Source organism: Euprymna scolopes, chromosome 12 (genome assembly GCF_053919585.1).
Source record: "Euprymna scolopes isolate OS-2025 chromosome 12, ASM5391958v1, whole genome shotgun sequence".
Classification (NCBI taxonomy): Eukaryota; Metazoa; Mollusca; class Cephalopoda; order Sepiida; family Sepiolidae; genus Euprymna; species Euprymna scolopes.
In genome coordinates this window covers 99,320,791-99,342,697 of record NC_136493.1, presented here as the reverse complement: position 1 = coordinate 99,342,697, position 21,907 = coordinate 99,320,791, and the positions used below count along the sequence as shown (strand labels likewise).

Below are 21,907 nucleotides of genomic sequence, written 5' to 3'. Positions count from 1 at the left end.
TAATTTAAGAACATGAATAATAATAATAATAATAATAATAATAATAATAATAATAATAATAACTTTGAACCACATAATTCGCTATAAAATGACTTGAAATGTATTTACGTGTTAATTATAGCATAATGTGATTACAATAATTTAATTAATCAAATTTAACAACAATTTACATAATCTCAAGGTTTAAAAATCTATCTGTATCGATATACTAGCATTTGTTATCCCCGTTTAAAACGAGCAAAGGTTTTAGCTAGTTGACTTACTATGAGTGCTTTATGTCAAATTGATGATTGAATATGGTTACATCTGTATTCATGTAAATACTATTTTCTATTGATCACTAACTGTGCATCGAGCGGTTACCATAATACTTAGTTTGCTATACCTTAGCATAAGAATGGCTCATACAAAATTTCAGAAAAAAAAACGTAATTTTCAAGAAAAGGTAGGGCGGGCATAAGACAAACAGACAAACAGACAGCCAGATAAACTAAGCAACATAGGATATAAAAGTAAACGGTCATTATATAAGCAAAATAATTTTCCTTTTTAGATTGTTTACGGACATTCTGAAGATATTGAAGCATAAAAACTTGTCTGGATTAAGCATTAATCAAAATAGGTTGATAGGCCGTAGAACAAAACACCCAAACAAAAATAGGGGTTCCCTCAGTCTTTGACAGACTATGGATACCCACGAAGGGGTGCCTGCACGTGAAAGTTATTGGCAGGAGGTGAGCAATCTCCAACCACACCTCTCCTGAGTCGACATTATTTAATACCAGTGGCAAGTGAAGTACAGGACGACTGGAAACAAACGCCGAGATAAGCGGAGAGCACATACAGCGCTTAGAATTCCCAAATGGTCACCCATCTGGTACTAACCAGGCTCAACGTTGCTTAACTTCGGTGATCTGACGAGAACCGGTGTGTCAACGCGATTATGCCATAAACAAATGTAAGCCTATGCTAATTTGTAATCACTGAGTTTTACTCGTGCGCGTATGTATATATCTGGAGTATAATGTTGGATTCTCTGACCTTTTTTAGCCTTGAGCAAATAGAGACAATAATAGTTCAAAGTCATAGTGTTTATTCCCTCTGTTATTTTTGCTGGCCATGTAATCAAATTACACGACTCAATCCTAACCTGCTTACATGAGGTTTACTTTGTTTAGAGGTACAATGACGACAGAAGAACCAGCGGATCTTTCTTCTCGACGCTTTCTCATTGCTAACTACTACTAATTTAGTAATAGTTCTATAAGTGATTTACCATTTTGTAATAAAAGATTAAGTGATTATTAGAATGCATGGAAATTACTTATGTGTGAATGAATAACGTAGATGGTGACATTTGCAAGCGATCGTGTGTTCGTTAATTAAAACGATGAAGCACGAGTTGCAGAAACTACAAGAAACAAACATTCCCAACGATATATTCCTATGTCCTCTGACAAGGTGCAATCATAATTTTTATTTGGAGACCTCTATATTGTGAAGAATATAGTAAAGATGTTGAAGTTAAATGATTTCGTTGTTTTAGAAGTATTTCGCTTGTATTAAAAAAGGAACCCGGTGTATATCAGTTTCATGAGTGGGGATAAATATAAGCGAGTAATGGGATGTTTTTATTGAAAATTATCTAATAAGAATACTTCGATGTCATCAAACAGAAATGGTGTAGAGAAGGATGTGCTGAAAACCCGTAAGCGCGAAAGGAAACAGTTTCAAAGACAGAAAGGAAGTGGGCATTAAGAGAAATGGAAATAATTGAAAGAAGGAAAAGAAAATCTATGAGAAAATATTTCTTCAAATAAAATCCCTGTTTATGAAAGTAATAAACGAATCATTGAATACAACCACAAAAGCTGTGATATATATATATATGTGTGTGTGTGTGTGTGTGTGTGTGTGTGTGTGTGTGTGTGTGTGTGTGTGTTCATTTATCCGCCTTGCATAATCAAAAATGATAATATTTCTCACCCAAGCGACCCCAAAATTAAAAACAATTATAAATCACAGAGGATTAGTTATAAACAAAAGTAGAAGCAGGAAAAAAAATTTAAAGCCAAATTCAGTACTAAGAGATTTCATTTGTTTTCAATAAATGAAAATAATTTATATCAAATATTTCAGTCGATACCATCATCTCTGGTGGTTTATAAACATTTTTCTCTTCATTGGCGAGCTATAATCATGAATGTTGATAATTAATGTCTTATTTTATATGTACACTCATGAACAAAAAAAAATGGGCCAATAGTGAAATAAGGAAGAAATCAATTTTTCAATATTTTTCCATGAATTTTTGTTAATTTTGACTGAAAATTTCTATTTTGTAGATCATTATTATTATAGCATATAATAATAAGTGGAAAAATTCATCCTAAATATGGTAGGACCGCATCTTGGTGAGGATATAAAAAACCGAATTGCAGGATTAAGACAGTCCAAAATGAATTACAAGCGGATTTTTGATATTTTAAGAACAGAAAAAGTGAAAACATCTCTTTCTGTAGTGAAACGAATTGGTCAAAGGTTCGAAGTCCAATGCTTAGTAAAAGGGAAACCTGGATCTGGTCGCCCTAGAGCATTCACTTTGAAGGACGACCACAGACTTAAATTAACTGTTTTGAAGGATTGAAAGAAAACTTATGTTGAACATAGTATAGAATTCAAAACAAGGGCTGGAAATTCTTTTTCTGGATATGCAATATCTAGACGAACGAAAGAAATGGGATTTTCTTCTAAAAGGTGTGCAAAGAAGCCATTTTTATCTAAGAAGAGCATCAATGATAGAAAGAGAATTTTCTCGTATTATGGCAAGAAAGATACAGGCTGGTTCAGGAATGTTTTCTGGTCAGATGAATCAAGATTTTGTCTTGTTATTGATGCTCCCGATGCTCTCGAATGGTGCAATCGAAGAACCGGAGAAAGATTTTCACCAAGTTGCATGAAAACGACAATTAAACACAAGAATGGAAAGATAATGATATGGGGAACTTTTACTGCAGCAGGAGTTGAGGAACTTATTAGATGTGAGAAGTCAATCAATGCAAAGGAATACATTCGAATATTAGACACAGGGCTGTTACCAAGTATCCAGAAGCTGGGAATATTTCAGAAGATTATTTTTCAACATGATAATGCTCCTGCGCACACTGCTAAAGTCACAAAAAATGGTTTTCTGATAATTCAATTAATGTGATATTTTGGCCAGGTCATTTTTTTTTACATAGGCGTCACCACTTATCAAGGCCGATAGGCCACTCAAGGATAAGGGTTAAACCCAATCGAGAATATTTGGTCCATAATATCTCGTGCATTGGATGCAAGAAACTTTTCGAGCAATGGCAAACTGTAGGAAGCTGTGCAAAGCGAATGGAATAACATATCCTCTTCACAATGTTCCACTTTGGTTGAGGGCATGTCTAAAAGGATTGATCTTTTAAAGAAATCAAAAGGGAATGCGATTCCATTCTAAGCATTTATTAAAGTAACTGTATTGTTCTGTGTTATTAGTCTCGTTTAAGTTTCCTTGTTCAATTGTTCTTTGTTCAATATAGCTTTTAGTGCAATAAAATGTATAAAATTTGTTTGTCCCATTTTTCTTGCTCACGAGTGTAGATATCATACTATCGCGTGTGTAATTGTAAAAGTTGCAATATTTCTACATTTAAAAACATCGTAGAATTGAAAACATAAGGAAACCATTTTAAAGCAAAATTCGATGTAAAGAGATTTTTGATATAAGAATACTAGATATGTTATAAAAGTGAACATGGGGTTAACATGCTCTCTATTCGGATATTCACTGATTTATTTTTCAATCCAAATACAAGACCCTGACCTTCGAACTAAGAAAACTTGTAAAAACATCGAAACACATAAAGCAAACCTTCTGCACTAAAATAACACAAACTTTCTAACAAAAAAGAAACATGTTAAACAACAATGAAGAACAGGACAAAACTCTCATCACAGAACACCGACAAAAGAAATTTAAAATAAAATAAAAACAAAGACAGCGACTACCATACAACCTCCTTCCCACAGGACATGTTGCTAGCCTGTCGGCCCTCTATCGTTATTTTCGTGGCAAGTGCTTATTTGAGCTTCAATTTACGGTCCCTTTTGCCAAACCTTCAAAATATCAATCGACTAACTACAACCACTACCAACCATTTCGACCACTCTCTATCTATGCCTAAATCATAAGGTGGATTTCATGAACAAATCTTCTTTCCTAGAACTGCCACATGTAGAACACTGTTGCGCCGGCCAGTTTTCGAGCTGACTACAATATGGTCGTATTCAAGTCCAATGTAAACAAATTCGTGCTGAGCTGTCCTCTTAAATAATCAGCTTATAGCAAATTTCTACCACCAACGATCACTACGCTATTGTCTCAATGACTATCGTACACTCATTAACCCTAATCCTCGAGTGGCCTTTGTGTCTTGATAAGGGGTGACTTCCTTGAAAAAAGTATGTATATATATATATATAAAACAAATAAATGACAAATTTCAAGATGTTAACCATCTTACCATTTATTCCTTTAAGTAAGATAACATGCACAATTTTTGACAGCACCTGTTTCGTAGCGCAAATTATTCATGCAATTTTTATGTCAATTATTGCATTTATTTGACTCTTAACTCATCAGAAGAAAAAGCACTTTTTAATTTTAAAACAAAATAAAAGTATATGGGTATGATTACAAAATCCGCAAACTAAGAAAGAACGTGCAATTATCTTTTTCATTATATTTCGCTGTCTTTGAATTTTCACCAAATTAAAATTCCTGTGTTAATGAAATGTATTTATTTTGATATACATTAATAAAGAATAGTTTATTCAATATTTTATTAACTCATTATTTATAATTAGTCTATATATATATTTAATCGATAATATTGATAATTGTAAAATCTATAATATATGTATTTATATTTATTTTTATACGAAACTAATTACTTGATCTATTGATTTGTTTACGGTAATAAACTCTAGTGATTGAACCAAAATTTTGCATACCTATAAATTTTATTTTATTATATATATAAATATTTTATTAAATTTATTTCTAAATTAGCCAGATTTCTTTCTTTGCCATTTAATAAGAAAACGATTTTAAAGCAAAATTCGATGTAAAGAGATTTTTGATATAAGAATACTAGATATGTTATAAAATTGAACATGGGATTAACATGCTCTCTATTAAAAACAAAGACAGCGACTACTGACTACTCTACAACCTCCTTCCCACAGGAGACATTGCTAGCCTGTCGGCCCTCTAATTTTTTTGATTAACAATTTTTAACATTAATTTTTGGAATTTCTGTATTTTTAATCATATGTTTATAATCCGTTCCAGGGGATAACCGATTTCATAATTAAAGTAAGTTATTTCCCTTTATCCAATCTAAGTTTTTTTTGGTTCATGTGAATTTTAACTGTGTTAATAAATAATATAATTATCTAATTTAATTGTTTTATTTTATTTATATTATTTGTATATTAATTGTACTTGTATTTTATGGATTATATTATTTATTGAAATTTTCATTTAAAAAATTTTCAATATAAATTAATCTATACTATATGAGATTTATCTATTAATGTTCTGACTTAAATTATAATTTTCAAATCAATGATTACCTGGTACGTCTATTAGATTTACTTCCATGATTATATTTCTTCTAATAGAATTTATTAAATTCAAACAGTCTCCAATTTTTTTAATTTTTGATTGTATTTGGAATATATTCAAATTATGTCCAATACTTCATTTTACATTTTTTCCTGAAAGTATACCGTGATAAGAGGGTACTCAATATCATTAAAGTCATATTTTTGTATTATGATTATTTAGTTTTGATTGACATATATTTCAATTCCATCCATCATATATCCATTAATTAATTTTTATATCCTATGCAATTTTATTTTAATTTGCTTTTTAATTTATTAAAAAGAATTTTAATTTATTTCAATGTGAGCTATTATATATTATAACTTTATTCGTTTAATATTTTATCTAATTTAATTAATTCCTACTATTTTTTTTACTTTAAGTTGATTATTTAAAAAGTCTCACTATAAAAATATTAGTTTTACATATAATTATTATGTATAAATATTCTCAATCAAATTTAATAATTATTTCTAAACTAGTTAAATTAGTTAGTACATTATACTTCGCTTTGAATGAATCACATTCCCATTTGTATTTATTTTTAAAATACACTAATCATATATTTTCTTATTTTGATTAATTAAAAGAGTATATAAATTAATATTAATTCTAATTATGTTTTTATTATATTAGGGTTATTAATACTGTCATTATAACGTAATATTTGAGCTTCTCCCACTCTCTCATTTACTTTTTTTATTTTATTTATAATTTACTATTTTCAACTAATATTTAACATCTCTAAATATTGCATTTAAACCAATAGTTACAATACACCTTCTATTCTATATGTTAATTTAATCGCTTTTTACATATAATTATATAATAAACTTAACTCATATTTATCAGATTTAAATTAAATTCTACGTACTGTAAAATATACCACCCTATTTCATGTTCTAATCTATTTTATAGATATATCTGATTAAATCTAATGTTTTAATTGCTATCTATTATTACATTTGGTTTATTTATATGGGTTATTCTCACTTTCAATTACTACTTCTTCTACCTTATTTGTTAATCATATTTTACATAATTATTTCTATAAATCAGTATTATAAAAGTTTTTAATTAATATTTTCTCTAAAGAAGTATCTTTTATATATTTTTATTCTCATTGCACATAATCATGTTTTATACGAGACAAGATATATTTAGATCTGTGTAAACAATTTTGAATTACTTCCTATCGTTTGTTTAGAAGGCTTTCTTGAGATATTATTATATGATATTATTCTAGAGTACAAAGATTGCATCGGTAAAACTTATTTGATGAGTATTTACTAGCGCTTCCTAGCATCGATCATTTCAATTTGTATTCAATGCTATTGATCCTTAATTTCCTTATCCATTTTTCTAATAAGGTTTTCTTATTATTATATTCTGCTGGTATTCAGTTCCTCATGCCCGAATACTTCATATATCAAGTTTCAAGTCTATAAACTAACAATAGTTGTTTGGTAGAGGCCGTTTCACACACTTCACTTTTATAATATATAGAGATTATTATTATTATTATTATTATTATTATTATTATTATTATTATTATTATTATTATTATTATTATTATTGGCTCACCTGGAGCATTCACACGAGTCAGCAAACAATCTGATTGGAGACCTGTGATGTTCTCTGGAAGCTGAGTGACAACAAGTCTCCCCAGACCTCCAGCTCTCTCCTCCTCCTCCTTCGAAAGCATTTGCAAATAAATTTGCATCATCGCAACAGCCTCTTACCATTGATTTCTCGCTAGCAGTGGCCATTGGTTTATACTGGAATTTGAATGGCACTAAGCCTCCCCAAGATCCCAGTTCTCTTCGCATTTGTCCGGCGGAGGTCTGGCCAGTGCTCCCTCCTTGGTCTTTCCATCCTCCTTGACCCTTCTCGGCTCTTTGTTATCACTTTTTTTTTGGGGGGGGGGAGGGAACGGTGGTGAAACAATGGAGAGATGCATGATGGGGGGGTAGAACATGTAGACCTGCAGCTTCGGTGTTCTTTATTCCCTGTAACGCTTCTTCGTTATATTGTTTTGTGTTATTCTCCGCATTCAAGGGTTTTCCTTAATATTTCAGCCGTTTTCATTATCGTTAGGCGTTGTATTTTTGCAGCTATTCCTCTGATTCCAATTTCTGCCATTCTTTTTTCCAGTTTTTTTGGGGATTGTTCCTAGTGCTCCTACTAATATCGGTACTATTTTGATTTTCTTCATCATCCAAATCCCTTTCAACTCTCTGGCTAGTTCTGTGTATTTGCTTCGTTTCTCTATTTCTTTCATACTCACCCTGTGGTCAGCTGGGACAGCAAAGTCTACGATTTGACAGGATTTCTCTTTCTTGTTAATTATTACGACATCTGGTCTTCTTGCTTGAATGGGTTTGCCCGTCATTATTATTAGTAGTATTATTATTATTAGTATTATTAGTATTATTATTATTATTATTATTATTATTATTATTATTATTATTATTACTTTATTCCTTGATTCGCTTTGTTTTATCTTCCTACCCATGTTTATTCAATGATTGATTCTCTTTATCTTTAATTCCAATTGTTATCATATATCATTATTATTTTGATCTGTATTTTATTTTATTTAAAATATTTTATATCATTGTTATTAGCTATAAAAGTGAGATTATAACAAAGTTATATACGTGGGTGCTTTTTATTCTATAACTAGCTGGCAGCCCGCTTAAACATGATATTTTGATTTATGCAGATTGCGAATATATTATTATAGAATCAATCTTATTAGGAGGAATAATTTGCCCCGTGAACTAATTCGCAAAAAAAGATTAAAAAAACAAAAATAATGACAACTTCGTTCATCAAATTCCGTCTGTGTTTGTTTACAATATCACGTCAGCTGATATTTGCGCACGATGATGAATACCCTGGAAACGTCACTTCTGATTATTGTTTATTTTTAACATATGCAAACGAAGAAATGATTCGCGGCGATTTTAAATGGTACCTTCTCTTTTGTTGTAAATTGAACTCAATAATGAGAAAAAAATTAAAATAAAATGGTGAGGTACACGCGGGGTTGAACAGGGAATCATTCGATCTGTAGTCGAATGCTCTATCATTAAGCTATACCTCCAGATTATAATAAATCTGTTTTTTAAGAAGAAATAATTTCTGAAATTTTATTATCTCTCTTGCCGGTGTAATGTAAAATATTCCCTTGTTAAAATTGTTTATTTAATCTATAAAAAAGAGAAGTTATTTTTAAGATATGATTTTTTTCGATTTCCGATACTTATCGGATAAATTTCTGTACAAAACATATCTAAGAACACTTCCAGACATATAAATTATCTTTGTGTGACAATTGCAAAAGATATGCTCAACTGTTTCGGAAATTATGAGGAACTCACACACACACACACACAGCGAATTTGATATAATAGTACCTATTTACTATGCCTCCCCACGAGACAGAGTTAGACACCAGGGTCGTTTTTTAACGTGGAGAAAAGGTACAAAAATGAAAATTGCCTCAGTCGTGAAGGATTTCTCCTCCACCGAAAGAGAACAAGAAATAGAAGTGCAGCATCTGAAGAACAGATGGTATTTATTTGCTCCCCCACCGAGCAAATTAGGCACAAGGCCGATTTTTAATGTGAGGAGTGAAGGGAGGGGGAAGGGAAAAAGGGGACCAGCTCCCGAGAGGTGGGAAATGGGAGCTGGTTAAAGGTCAGGCATGTGGGGTTGCTCCCACATCTGGTCTTTGCTAGTCATAGCTGGTCTTTGCTAGTCATAGCTTGCAGCATCTGCCGGAACAGATACTACACTTTGAGATATTAAATCTTTTATTCATGTTAAAAAATACAGTCAAAATTAACGATGAACAAAAAACTTAGGTACATAACTTGACCAAAAGGCCAAAGAGACAATTAGATATTATATTTTAAACAGTTATGTAATTTCATACTGTTTTTCTTTGACTTCCATTGTTGATGTTCTGACTGATGCAGGATAAGCGACATTTTGGAATTCCCCAAAATATAAAAATATTAAATGAAATGTTTAAAATGGTCTTAAAAACAGAATGTACACAATCTATTGGTTGATTTTGAATTCTTGGAGCTGATACGAATAATTTATACAACTTACTGTCTCTCACACTATATATTTACATATATATGTATTTATAATATACATGCACACACATACATGTGTGTGTGTGTGTGTGTGTGTGTGTGTGTGTGTGTGTGTGTGTGTGTGTGTGTGTGTGTGCAGAGTAAAAGGCGAAATTATAATCGGGATCTAATTTTTCGATTTACAATAATTACTATTTCCTAAACTGTTGATTGCGTATGCATGAAACGTCTGTATTCGTAGATCAAAATTAAAAAATATTTATGAAATAATATTATATATATATATATATATATATATATATATATATATATATATATATATATATATATATATATATATAGGTATGACACGAATAAGGGTGTAATTTCCGGCCCCCATGACAAATAATAACAATTGTGAAGTAAAATTGATTCATCGTAATTTTTACCGTGTTCTCAAGAAAAAAGATTATATTTTTGTCATATTTTCTTTTTACTCTCCGTTAAACCTGAGAATTTTCAAAAAAAATCTCCAAAAAAACTAAAACCAGGTAAAATGGAATCAATGTTATTATAACGTATTTTTACATAAACAATGAAAACAAAGCGTCTTTTAATTTCCTCAAAGATCAAATAATTAATTAATTTCGCTAATTTTTTATAAACTTATTCTTTTTAAAATGGATTAAAATAAAATATATTAACAAAATTTTATGTTTTAGCCCCTCCCTAATCGGGATCGTTTCAGAATGTTTTTAGAGGGGGGGATTTGTTCCATAGTTTGTTTTTGTTATTTTTTTTTTTTTTTTTTTACATATTAAAATATAATGGAATTGTGAAATAAAATATTCTTTTTGGGGGTTCCAATTCTTGCCGATTTATAAGATGTTTTTCGATTTTTTCGAAAAAATAAAATTAGAAAACGTATTCAAATTATTTAAGTCTTTTGAAAAAATAAAATTGGAAAAGATATTCAAATTATTTAAGTTTTTTGAAAAAATAAAATTGGAAAAAAATATTCAAATTATTTAAGTTTTACGAAAAAACATTTATCATTCGTTGATTACATTTGATAGTTTTTGCCTGTGAAATTTCAAAATATTTCCGAAATAATTTCTTATTGTTTTAAGTATTAATTTTTTTATTTAAAAAAAATCCAAGATTGTCTCTTAAAACTAATGAATAAACATTAAATCAGTGTTTCTAAGTAAAAAAAAAAAATGCTTTTTTTAATCGATGTCGTTTTTTGAATAGTGAATCATTTTTAATAAAAACGTGAATAAGTTTCTCTACAGTTGCCCTATGACAAAAAATTTGTCTTGTTCGCATTTTGCTGATAAAAATCGTAGCGTTACTTCTTTTTTTGTTTGTTTGTTTGTTTGTTTGTTTTTTGGGGTTTTTTTTTTTGCTTTTTGTTTGCTTGTTTTTTTTTGTTTTTTTTATTGTTTTTTTTTTCTTGTTTTTTGTTTTGTTTTTTTGTTTTTCTTTTTGTTTTTTTGTTGTTGTTTTTTGTTTTGTTTTTTCTCAGAACAAAAATATAATTTCTAAACCAAGTATTATAAGTTCAGAGTTTATTAAATTTCTTTGTGCACGGCTGAAGTCCATACACAAAAATTTTGAATCGAAAATAAGTTTCCGATAAAGTCTAACGTTGCCATTACACACAAACAAGAGGAAATTCTGAATATTTAATCAACGTTAACGTTTTGTTTTTCGTTTATCCTAACTACCAGAAACACTAGAATAAGTTAAATTTAATTCTATGATGCGACATAATGTTTTCTAATACCATATACATAAATAAACGTGAGAGACTAGTTGTCGGACACCATTCTCTGTGCAGTTGAATAAAAAAATAAAAGGACGTCAGCCGTGAGATTTACGGCCTTTGGTACGCTTTGTCTGGTTCAAGATGAATCCTCCTCGCAATGTATCTAAGTGAGGCACACGGATGTCAGAAATAACAAAACGCATGAACAACCATAGATGTATACATAAGAATACCTTTATGAGAGTAAAGGGTTCAATCTTCCAGAATGTATATACAACACGCAACGGATCTAGTGTGTGAGTGCGAGTAGTTGCCGTAGTCAAAGGAGTTACTTTTTTTCTTTTGTGGAGAGATCTTCTATACATGTTTAGTCGTCATATCATTCTTTCGTTTTTATCTTTTCGTTTGGTGGGAGAGAGTTAATAGACTATCCGTTCTATTGTAATGATATCATCCTCAAATAAAATTTAATTATTTTATTCAAAATGGTTGCCAAATGTGACGTCCGCTGTCTGATAGTTACCCGGAATGGTTTTTTCCCCTAGTTTACAGAAATCAATTTACTATTCCTTGGTAATTTGTTTTTTGTTGTTGTTTTTTTTTTTTTTTTATCGCCGTAAAAACAGCATATAATGAAAGCATCTTTCCTGTTTGTTTGTTTGTTTTTTTCTATTTTTTTGTTTGTTTATTTTTTGGGTTTTTTTTTGTTTGTTTGTTTTTTGCTTTGTTTTTTGTTTGTTTGTTTTTTGTTGTTTTTTTTTGTTTGTTTTTTGTTGTTTTTTTGTTTGTTTGTTTGTTTGTTTTTTACTGGGGGGGGGGTTCGATTTTACTGTGAACATAAAATCAGTGTTATTTTTAAAAATGGATCCAAAATAAAATAAATAATTACTGCTATAAGGGAGAAGAACGGAGAAAAAAACTGATTTCTAGTGCAACGTCTCAAGGGTTTCTTACTAACTAGTCGACCTCACGTTATAATTTAAGGGAAGTAGAAAGTAATCATGGGTTTACTTTCAGCAGCCGTGTAAATCTCGCCTTTAGTCCTTACATTTCAGGGGCGATGTTTCTGACAAAGAAGGAAGAACTCCTGTTTTCTGGCTCATAATCTCTTCCAAAGGCCGGCAACCTACGGCCCACAAGCTAGATCTAGCCTGAAAAGGCATTTTGATCGGACCGCGGGCCTACTACTACTAATAACTATTTTTAACATGAAGAACGAGGCTTTCGAAGTCAACAAAAGTCTTGTTGTTTTCTTCCTTTGGAGTCTTTCAATGGGCGAAGTTATTATCTTATTTCTGAGATATTTCTCCTCTTCTCAAACAAGAGTCTTCCAGTCGTCCACTAGTCGATACGAGTTATATCTAAAAGCTTAATTACTCTGTAAATAAACTGAATAAAATTGAATGTTTTAAATACCGAAATAAAATTTAAATATATGTAATCAGTGTTCTTCGTATTTACTTATTTAAAAAGAAATAAATTTTAATGTCAGTGTTTAAGCTTACCGCGAGGGGGCATTATACTCTCAATTATTAATTTATGATAGAAGAGGCTGTGGTGTCTTCAAATAATTTGCTAAATAACTGTATATCTTTTTGTATTCATCGTGGATCTGGTGGCTCATTTGAATCATTTAAATATCTTACTTAAATGTTAAGCTCAGCTTATAAATGAGGTGTATAATAATGTTATTATATACTAGCGGGACCTTTATACATTCCACATTCATATGTAATATATTGATGTTGGTATTCTGTAGATGTTCAGTGTAACTGGAGATGCTATGATATTATTGTAGTGTAGTTTTTTTTGTTTTGTTTTGTTTTTGTTTTTGTTAAAACTGCAAAAGTATTTATCTAAGCTAACACGAACGCCCGGCAAAGCTCGGTCAGAAAGTACGCTTAAATATGATATTTTAATTCCTGCAGATTTCGTATATATTACTATAGATTTTTATATCTTATAAAGTTGCGATTTCAAAAATAAAAAATACATCCATATGACATGGATGCATTAGCTTGAATCGAAACTGAAATAAAAACTTATGGATATATATATATATATATATATATATATATATATATATATATATATATATATATATATATAATTTGAATTCTTTCAGCCATAATTGAAACCGAAACCAAAACTTATGAAGAATCCTTGGTAAAATCATTTATAAAAAATAGATTACTGGAGTGCTATCAGTTATAATTGAAACCGAAATCAAAACTTATAAAGAATTATTGATAAACTTATTTATAAAAATTGGATGACTTAAGTGCCACTAGCTATAATCGAAACCGAAACCAAAACGTATGAAGAATTCTGGGTTAAATTATTTATGACAAGAAATGGAAGTACATAACAATTAAACGAACCGGATGTAAGCGTGACACAGAAAATAACACACACGCTATCGTATTAATATATAGATGATCTAATAATATTTTTGCTGACTATATTCATCTTTTGTTAAGATAAATTATTTTTATGTGCATTAAACACTTATTTTGTTATGTGCATTAAACACTTATTAAATGTGAATATGCAGATCTGTGAACATTTCTCAATTTAACGATATCGTTGACCTTCAAATGAAATTTGTTAATGTCATTTTCCATAGAACTGCTACACATCTCAATGCACTAAAATATTAGACCATCTGCCAGTTATATTTCATGAGACTTATTTTACGAGAGCTTCCTATGTTTAATGTAAAATCATTGATACATATTTGTTATGATACTGAGCTATACATGAAAAGATAATTTAGAAGCGCAAAGAAACGATAAAATGAAAGAGTTCAGGGAGAGAATGACATTCGAGAAGCTTGCCTTTTTTCTGTTGTTCTTGGCCTTCGGGCCTGGATCAAATTGTAGTATCTGTTCTGCAAATGCTGCACTTAAGATAATTTGTACCAGTCAATGGAGGGAACCCCCTCTATACTGAGACAAGTATTATTTTTGGTAACCAGTGCCCCCTTTTTGCCTACTTTTAGGGGAGCTGGTTTTTACCCCACATTGAAAACGGCCTTGTGCCTAATTTGCTTTGGTGGGGAAGCAAATAAATACATTAAACATACATGCATTACGCATACATGCCTCATAAATGTGTGGATGATACCGCATGTGTTTAAATGTGAAAATGCAGATCTGTGAACACTTCTTAATGTAACTACATCGTCGACCTTCAAATGAAATTTGTTGTCATTTTCCACAGAATGACTAAACATGTCACTGCACTAAAGATATTATTATATTCTCTGTCAGTTATTATTCATGAATTTATTTTACTAAGTCGCGTTGTCTGTGTCTAATGTCACAGAATGAACACACATTTTTCATGACTTTCGGCAATATGAAAACATAACAGCAGCGAAAGGAAAGATTAAGCGAATTGGGCCCAGCAGAGGCTGACATACAAAGTAGCACGCGCTTTATACATACATGCCTCATGAATGTCTGCATTTGTACGAGTCTGTCTCTGCTTTATCGTTATTTTCACGGCAAGTACTCAACTGAGCTCCAATCTTTCACGAGAAACACTCGTCTAGCTGAAAACACTATTAATAATTTCCCCCACTCTTTATCTATGCTTAAAGCTAAGCATAGATTCCATGAACAAAGTTTCTTTCTTAGAACTGCACACTTGTGGAACTGCCTTCCGTGTGTCTGCTTTCCAGCTGACTACAATATGGTTGTCTTCAAGTCCAACGTAAACATGAGCCGTTCCACTTAAGTTAACAAATGTACCGAATTTCCATTACTAATGATTACTATATTGCCCAATTAACTACTGTACACTCTTTAACCCTTATCCTCGATTGGCCTCTGTGCCTTGATAAGTGGTGATGCCTATGTAAAAAATAAAAATACGTACGTAAGTGTATATGTTTGTAACTATTTGTACTCGTATGTATGCGTGTATGAGTTTCGGTTTTGTTTGTGTGTTGTTCATTTGTGGTATAGTTTTCAATAACAGTTTCAAACATACCGTCATAATTTCATCCATTTTACTTCGGTTGATCTGTTTTATCTCCAAGTATTTTGACGTTCCTTGAGGAAAACTAATTTTTGTTCGGTGATTTTTTTTTTTTTTTTAGTTTAGATTTCCTTCTGTTTTTTTTTTTTTTGATTTTTCAATGTTTATTTTCATTGTGGTTTTAATTATTTAGGTTGACAGGGATTATTAACCCTTATCCTCGAGTGGCCTCCGAGCCTTGATAAGTGGTGATTTCTTTGTAACAAAAAAAAAGGATCTGCATCTATAATTTTTCCTTATTTTATCTTTTATTAATGGCTTTAATCCGGCTCGCAACTTGTAATTATAACATGACTCGACCCTCGGTGTCAACTGAGTTGCCGACACCTGATCTATTCCATCTAACACTTACCGTTGGCAAGTTTTTAACCTTGTACTATTTTTTCTGCCCTTACATTGAGTGGCGACATGCCTTGTCTGGGGCGATTTCCATTAAAAAATTACAATTACACAAGCAATAAAGTAAGGGTTTTTTATTGTTAATAATAAAAGTCTCTGTTTTATATAAACAATAATTTTTAAATAAAATTACAATTCAACATTTTCTTCTTTCCATTTACAATTTAAACATTTTGTGGTGTTTTATTTTTTTAGTTTTTTTATTAAAAAGAAACAATTAAATTATTATTTTCTTTTCATAATAAAACTTTTGTAAATCTAAAAAAAAATGTTCCCGTAGCCAGCGAATCGTTTGGGCGTGGTTCCTGGCCTTACGATACCTAACAATTTAATATTTATTTCTCTCTCACAGAGAAACAAGGGAGCAAGTAAGATTGAAAGGTTGGTGCTCTCGAAGAGAGGCACTCTGATCTACAAAAATGCTTGACCAGCCGCGACGGCATAACCCAGAAGATGAGATTAACAAAATACTAACCTTTTCTCAAAGAGAAATGGTAAAATCTATTACGTGGGGGGGGGAGGCTTCCTAGAACTGCATTGAAACAGCAATGCACCGCAATCAACAGAGAGAAGGTAATTACAAGATTAAATTCTTTTGGTTTTGAGACATTCTACTTCTCCATCTCCTTGATATTAACCCTGTGGTTTGCGGGAACGGCAAAATCTACGATTTAGCACGATTATTTTCCTTTTTGTTAACTATTATGGCATCTGGTCTTCTTGCTTGGATGAGTTTATCTGTCCGTACATCTATGCTCCATAGGATTTTGTGATTGCCGTTCTCAAGTATTGCTGCCAGTTCGTCCTTGTAGAATGTGTCTGTGTGTTCAAGATGCAGTTTCTGCATAATTCCAAGTGTGGTAGCTTCATTCAGTCTTGACAGACTTTGAATACCCACTACAAGGATACCTGCGCATGGAATTATTGTGGCAAGAGTTACCAGTGGCAAGTGGAGGTTCGGGACGACTGGAAACAATGCTGAGATAAGCGGAGAGCATAAAAGACGCCTTGAATTTCAAGTATACTTCCATCACCACTTGATCATCTTATATTTTTAGTTAGTTTGCTGTATTCACTTATTATGTGGTTCATTGTTTCGTCTCTTTGTCCACAGAGACTGAATTTGTGTTTCTTTGGGTCTTGTCGATCTTTGCTTTGATATGGTTGGTTCTAATCACATTATTTTGTGCTGCTGTTATTAGGGATTCATTTTCTGTATGGATTCCACTTGGAGATCAATAATTTAAATATTACTTTTTTCGAATTACGATATTGAAAATTAATAATGAAATGAAATTCTGTCAGTAAACAGTTAATGGGTTCATATCAAGTTAAAGTTAATTGTTTAGGTGTTATCTGGATAGAATATCACATTTTTCTGCATATATATATATATATATATATATATATATATATATATATATATATATATATATATATATATATATGAAGGATAAAATATGTTATAGATACATTTGAAGCCAAAACTGCAACGCGAAATTTTTTATAAAATAAACAGGTATTTATTTTTAAAGAAATATATTTCGGAGTAAGACTCCTTTATCAATCTTTTTTTCTCTCTCTTCTTCCTCGACATATCACGCGGACTCTTCATCGAACTATCTTCCACTACATCATGTCGAGGAAGAAGAGATAATAAAAGATTGATAAAAGAGTCTTACTCCGAAATATATTTCTTTAAAAATAAACACCTGTTTATTTTATAAAAACATTTCGCGTTGCAGTTTTGGCTTCAAATGTATGCATGTTTTATTATTCAAATTTCACTCAAAGCTTCTAAAATAACTACTCAGATTTCAAGCCAAATGTAATAATTTTAGTCATATTTCACTGGAATAATGAGTGGACAAAAACTTTTAAAAGATATAATATATATTTTTGGACTAAGTTTGATTTTTTTTTCTACATTTTAATGTTTTATAAAACCGGTTTTTCATATATCTGCGACGCCATTGTTAATTTCTCGTTTTTTATGTTTTGGTTATTTTGTGACGTTCAAATCAAATTTCGCTCGCTTTATTCATTGTAAAATAAAGAATGTTTATATGCGATTTAAATCACGGCGACCGAGAGTAAGAAAAAGGCCTGTTCATTGAAAAATGCCTACAGGCAATGTAGGTAAGATTTGTCAGACTGTCAGTACTATATGAGAGCCATTTGAAAAAGAGCAATAAAACATTTTTAAAAAGAAAAAGGAACACAGTTCGATTAATACTGAAACTGAACTTTATTCAATATAAAATATAAATATTATTTATGTAAAATTAAGTAATTTTAAAGCAATATACAATTTAATACTGATAAAACTGAATTATGAATTTAGGAAACAAAGAATTAAAAAACATACCAAACACCAACGATGAATAATTTTAAAAGTGAAAACAAACGATAAATAATTTTAAGACTGAAAACAAACGATAGTTGTTTTCATTCTAATATACTTGGCACCACTTTTGTTTGGAAGTAAAGAAAAACGTAAGTTAAAACACAGTTGGAACATTAGTAACTTATCTTGTCTTTGGTAACATTTATCTTCGGCACAAGATCACAGTGTAGTATCTGTTCTGATGCTACACTTCATTTGTTCTGCCCTCGGTTAGAGGAGGAGAAATCCTTCATGACTGGAACAATTTTTATTTTATTTTTGTTCCTATCCAGAATGCCCCTTTTGGAGAGTTAGATTTCCCCACATTGAAAACCGACCTTGTGTTTAACTTTACCCTCGTGGGGAGGCAAGTAAATAAATTTTATTTTAAATATCTTCGACAAATATTCTCATGTAAAAATTATTTGTTTATAATTCTAAAAAGAAACAATCAATTTTAATATATAATGCTCAGTCATCGCTAATTTTCTTAATAGCCGCGTGGTGAATAATTTTCAAGCCAACTTTAGAAAAAAATATTGAACTTTAAAATATTTGGAAATACTCAATGAAAGGTTTTTATTTATTATTAAAAAGACATTTTGACAATTATTCTCATGTAAAAATTATTTGTTTATAATTTTAAAACTAAAACAAAATGAAATTAAATTTTCAACATTCCTGATAGACTTTTTAGCCTTATAAGAAAATAAACAGTGAAAAAGATCAACATAATATTTGCTGTATTAGCAATAAATTGTATTGTTTCTTTAATTAACAATGTTATCAAACGTTATGAAAGTACTTTCATTTATTTTGACAATGTTATCGAACGTTATGAAAGTATTTTAATACAGTTCTAATTAAATACACGTTTAATTAATTTTTAAATATCTAAAAAAAAAAAGAAAACATTGAATGAAATAAAAAAAATTGTCGTCAGTGTCCGACATTTACTAAGCATAAAATGAGCTTTCACTAAAAAAAAAATCAACGTGTATTTTTAACAAAAAAAAAAGATTTTACACTTTGGACTTTACAGGTAAATTTACAAAGAAAACTTCTTTTTTTTTGCTTGTTTGATGTGTAAATTAATTATTTAAATTTTAATAGACATTTCAAAATGGGGGGGTAAAAAAAAACGTTTGTCTAAAATATTATATTAGGTTTATTGGCAAGAGCATAACATTTCACATTGAACATGAAAATATTGTAAAAATTGAACCAATAGAAAAATTTTGATAGATTTTTAAATTTAAAAAATTGAAAAAAAAATTAACTCATAAATTTCAATTGATTTCATACGTAAAAAATGGCTGCATGAAGGCGCGCCGGCACTTTGTAAACACTGTTTTTTAAAAAATAAAAAATAATGTTTCCATTATTTTTTAAACAACTTTAATAGTTTATTTGGGAAGTATATTCCATAAAGAAAATAAACAACCCTCTTTAAAAAGAGAAATTACGAGTTTTTTTTAATATTTTATTCGCAGTTTTGTGTTAGGGGAGTCAAAAATTCCCAAAAAAATTCTGATACACCTATCAGCCCAGTAGCAGTGCCAGAAATTTCGTGAAAACTATTGAATAATTCCACCCGCTATCTTTCGAAGCTTATATATAACTCCTCGAAAAATGTAATTCAAGCCCTAATTTTTTTTTTCAATTAAAGGAGCAAGGACCAAGGTTTCATTAAAAAAAAAAAAACACGTGTTTAAAAAAAAAAGGTTTTAAACTTCGGACTTTACAGGTAAATTTCTAAAAAAAATACTTTTTTTTTTGTTTTAAATTTGAATATATTATTTATTGATATTTTATCTTCAATTTGTGATATATAAAACTTTGGTACATAAATTAATTATTTACTTTTTAATAGACATTTGAAAATGGGGGGTCGTGAATTTAAAAAAAAAGTGTGTCTAAAATATTATATTCAGTTTATTGGAAAGAGGATTAAATTTCACATTGACCCTGAAAATATCGTAAAAATAGAATCAATAGAATTTTTTTTATAGATTTTTAAAGTTTAAAAATTGAAAAATACTGAACTCGTAACATTCAATTAATTCCATTACTATTTTTTTTAAAATATTTCTATTACTCTTAAAACAACTTTAATAGTTTATTTTGGAAGTATAATCCATAAAGAAAATAAACAACCCACATTTAAAAGAGAAATTACGAGTTTTTTATATTTTATTTGCAGTTTCGTGTTAGGGGTGTCAAAAATTCCTACAAAAATTCGGGTTTGTATTACTGTACACATAGATTCGAAAAAGTTGTCAAAAAAACAAATATATAATAAATAAATGTTATCAAAGGCAAGATAAGTTACTTTTCTACCTAACTGGATATATTTTTTGTGTTTTTATTCAGTGTAACATGTTTATCCGGTGCCCGGAAAACTCGTCTCGGGAAAACTCGTCTCGGGAAAACTCGTCTCCGGAAAACTCGTCTCCGGAAAACTCGTCTCCGGAAAACTGGTCCCCTTTCGCTAGGTAGGAAAACTGGTCCCGTATTGAATAAATACCGATTGAAAACACATTTTATGATCATTCTTGAAGGAGATATTATTTTTTAAAATAGACTATAGCCCCCCCCCCCTAATATTTTTTAAAAATATTTTTACTTGTTTAATGTTTTCTTTTCTTTTTTTTTTCTTTTAAATAAAATCGATTTTCTAAGTGTCCGTTTTCTACCTAACTGGCTAAGTTCTTAGTGGTTTCACTTCTTTTAAAGCGTTTATTATGTTCATACAAAGTTAATTACAATTTTGTTTTTGTTCTTATTTTAACGATGTTTTTTGGAGTCATAAAAACAATAATTAAAAACAAAACCAAAAAATTAAAAAACAGGGAGCGATTCGATTTTTCGTTACTTTTTTGTTTTGTTTTTTAATTATGATAGTTTTTTTGTTGTTATGTTTTTGTTTTCTCTCATACCAAATGCACTCATGCGTTATTTAAAATTATAATTTTATCAATTATCAACATTTATTGTCGTCCTGTCAAATTTTGCAAAAATTTACTAATAAATTAAAAACGAAATATTTTTTTGGCGCGAGAGATGCCATGTGCTAACAATCTCTCGTTAACTAATTTTAAATTTTTTTAAATTTTTACTTCGAAATTCTAAAATCAATCATTAAGAGAAAAAGTAATCACTAAATAAATTTATTAATCAATTTTCTTGAAAATCCCGCTATCGTTTATGAAGAATCTTTTTAATTTCATTTTTTGTTGGTTGTTTTTCGGAGGGAGATATAGTTTTAACCCCCCCACTCTCTCTCCCTCTCTCTAAATTATATTTTGAAAAATATTAAAATTTATTATTTTCTTTTTAAAACCAAATCTCCCTCAGTAATTTCTTTAATTTTCTATTTTTTAGCGATTATCAAGACCCCTAAGATGTGATATACCGGACATTATTTCTAGTTCGGGTTTGTATTACTGTACACATAGATTCGAAAAAGTTGTCAAAAAACAAATATATAACAAATAAATGTTATCAAAGGCAAG

General features: G+C 30.1%; 1 pseudogene; it reads right to left on the bottom strand.

Annotated features, from left to right (window-relative positions):
- Positions 1–837: 837 nt before the first annotated feature.
- Positions 838–954, bottom strand: LOC145291881 (5S ribosomal RNA; annotated as a pseudogene).
- Positions 955–21,907: the final 20,953 nt, after the last annotated feature.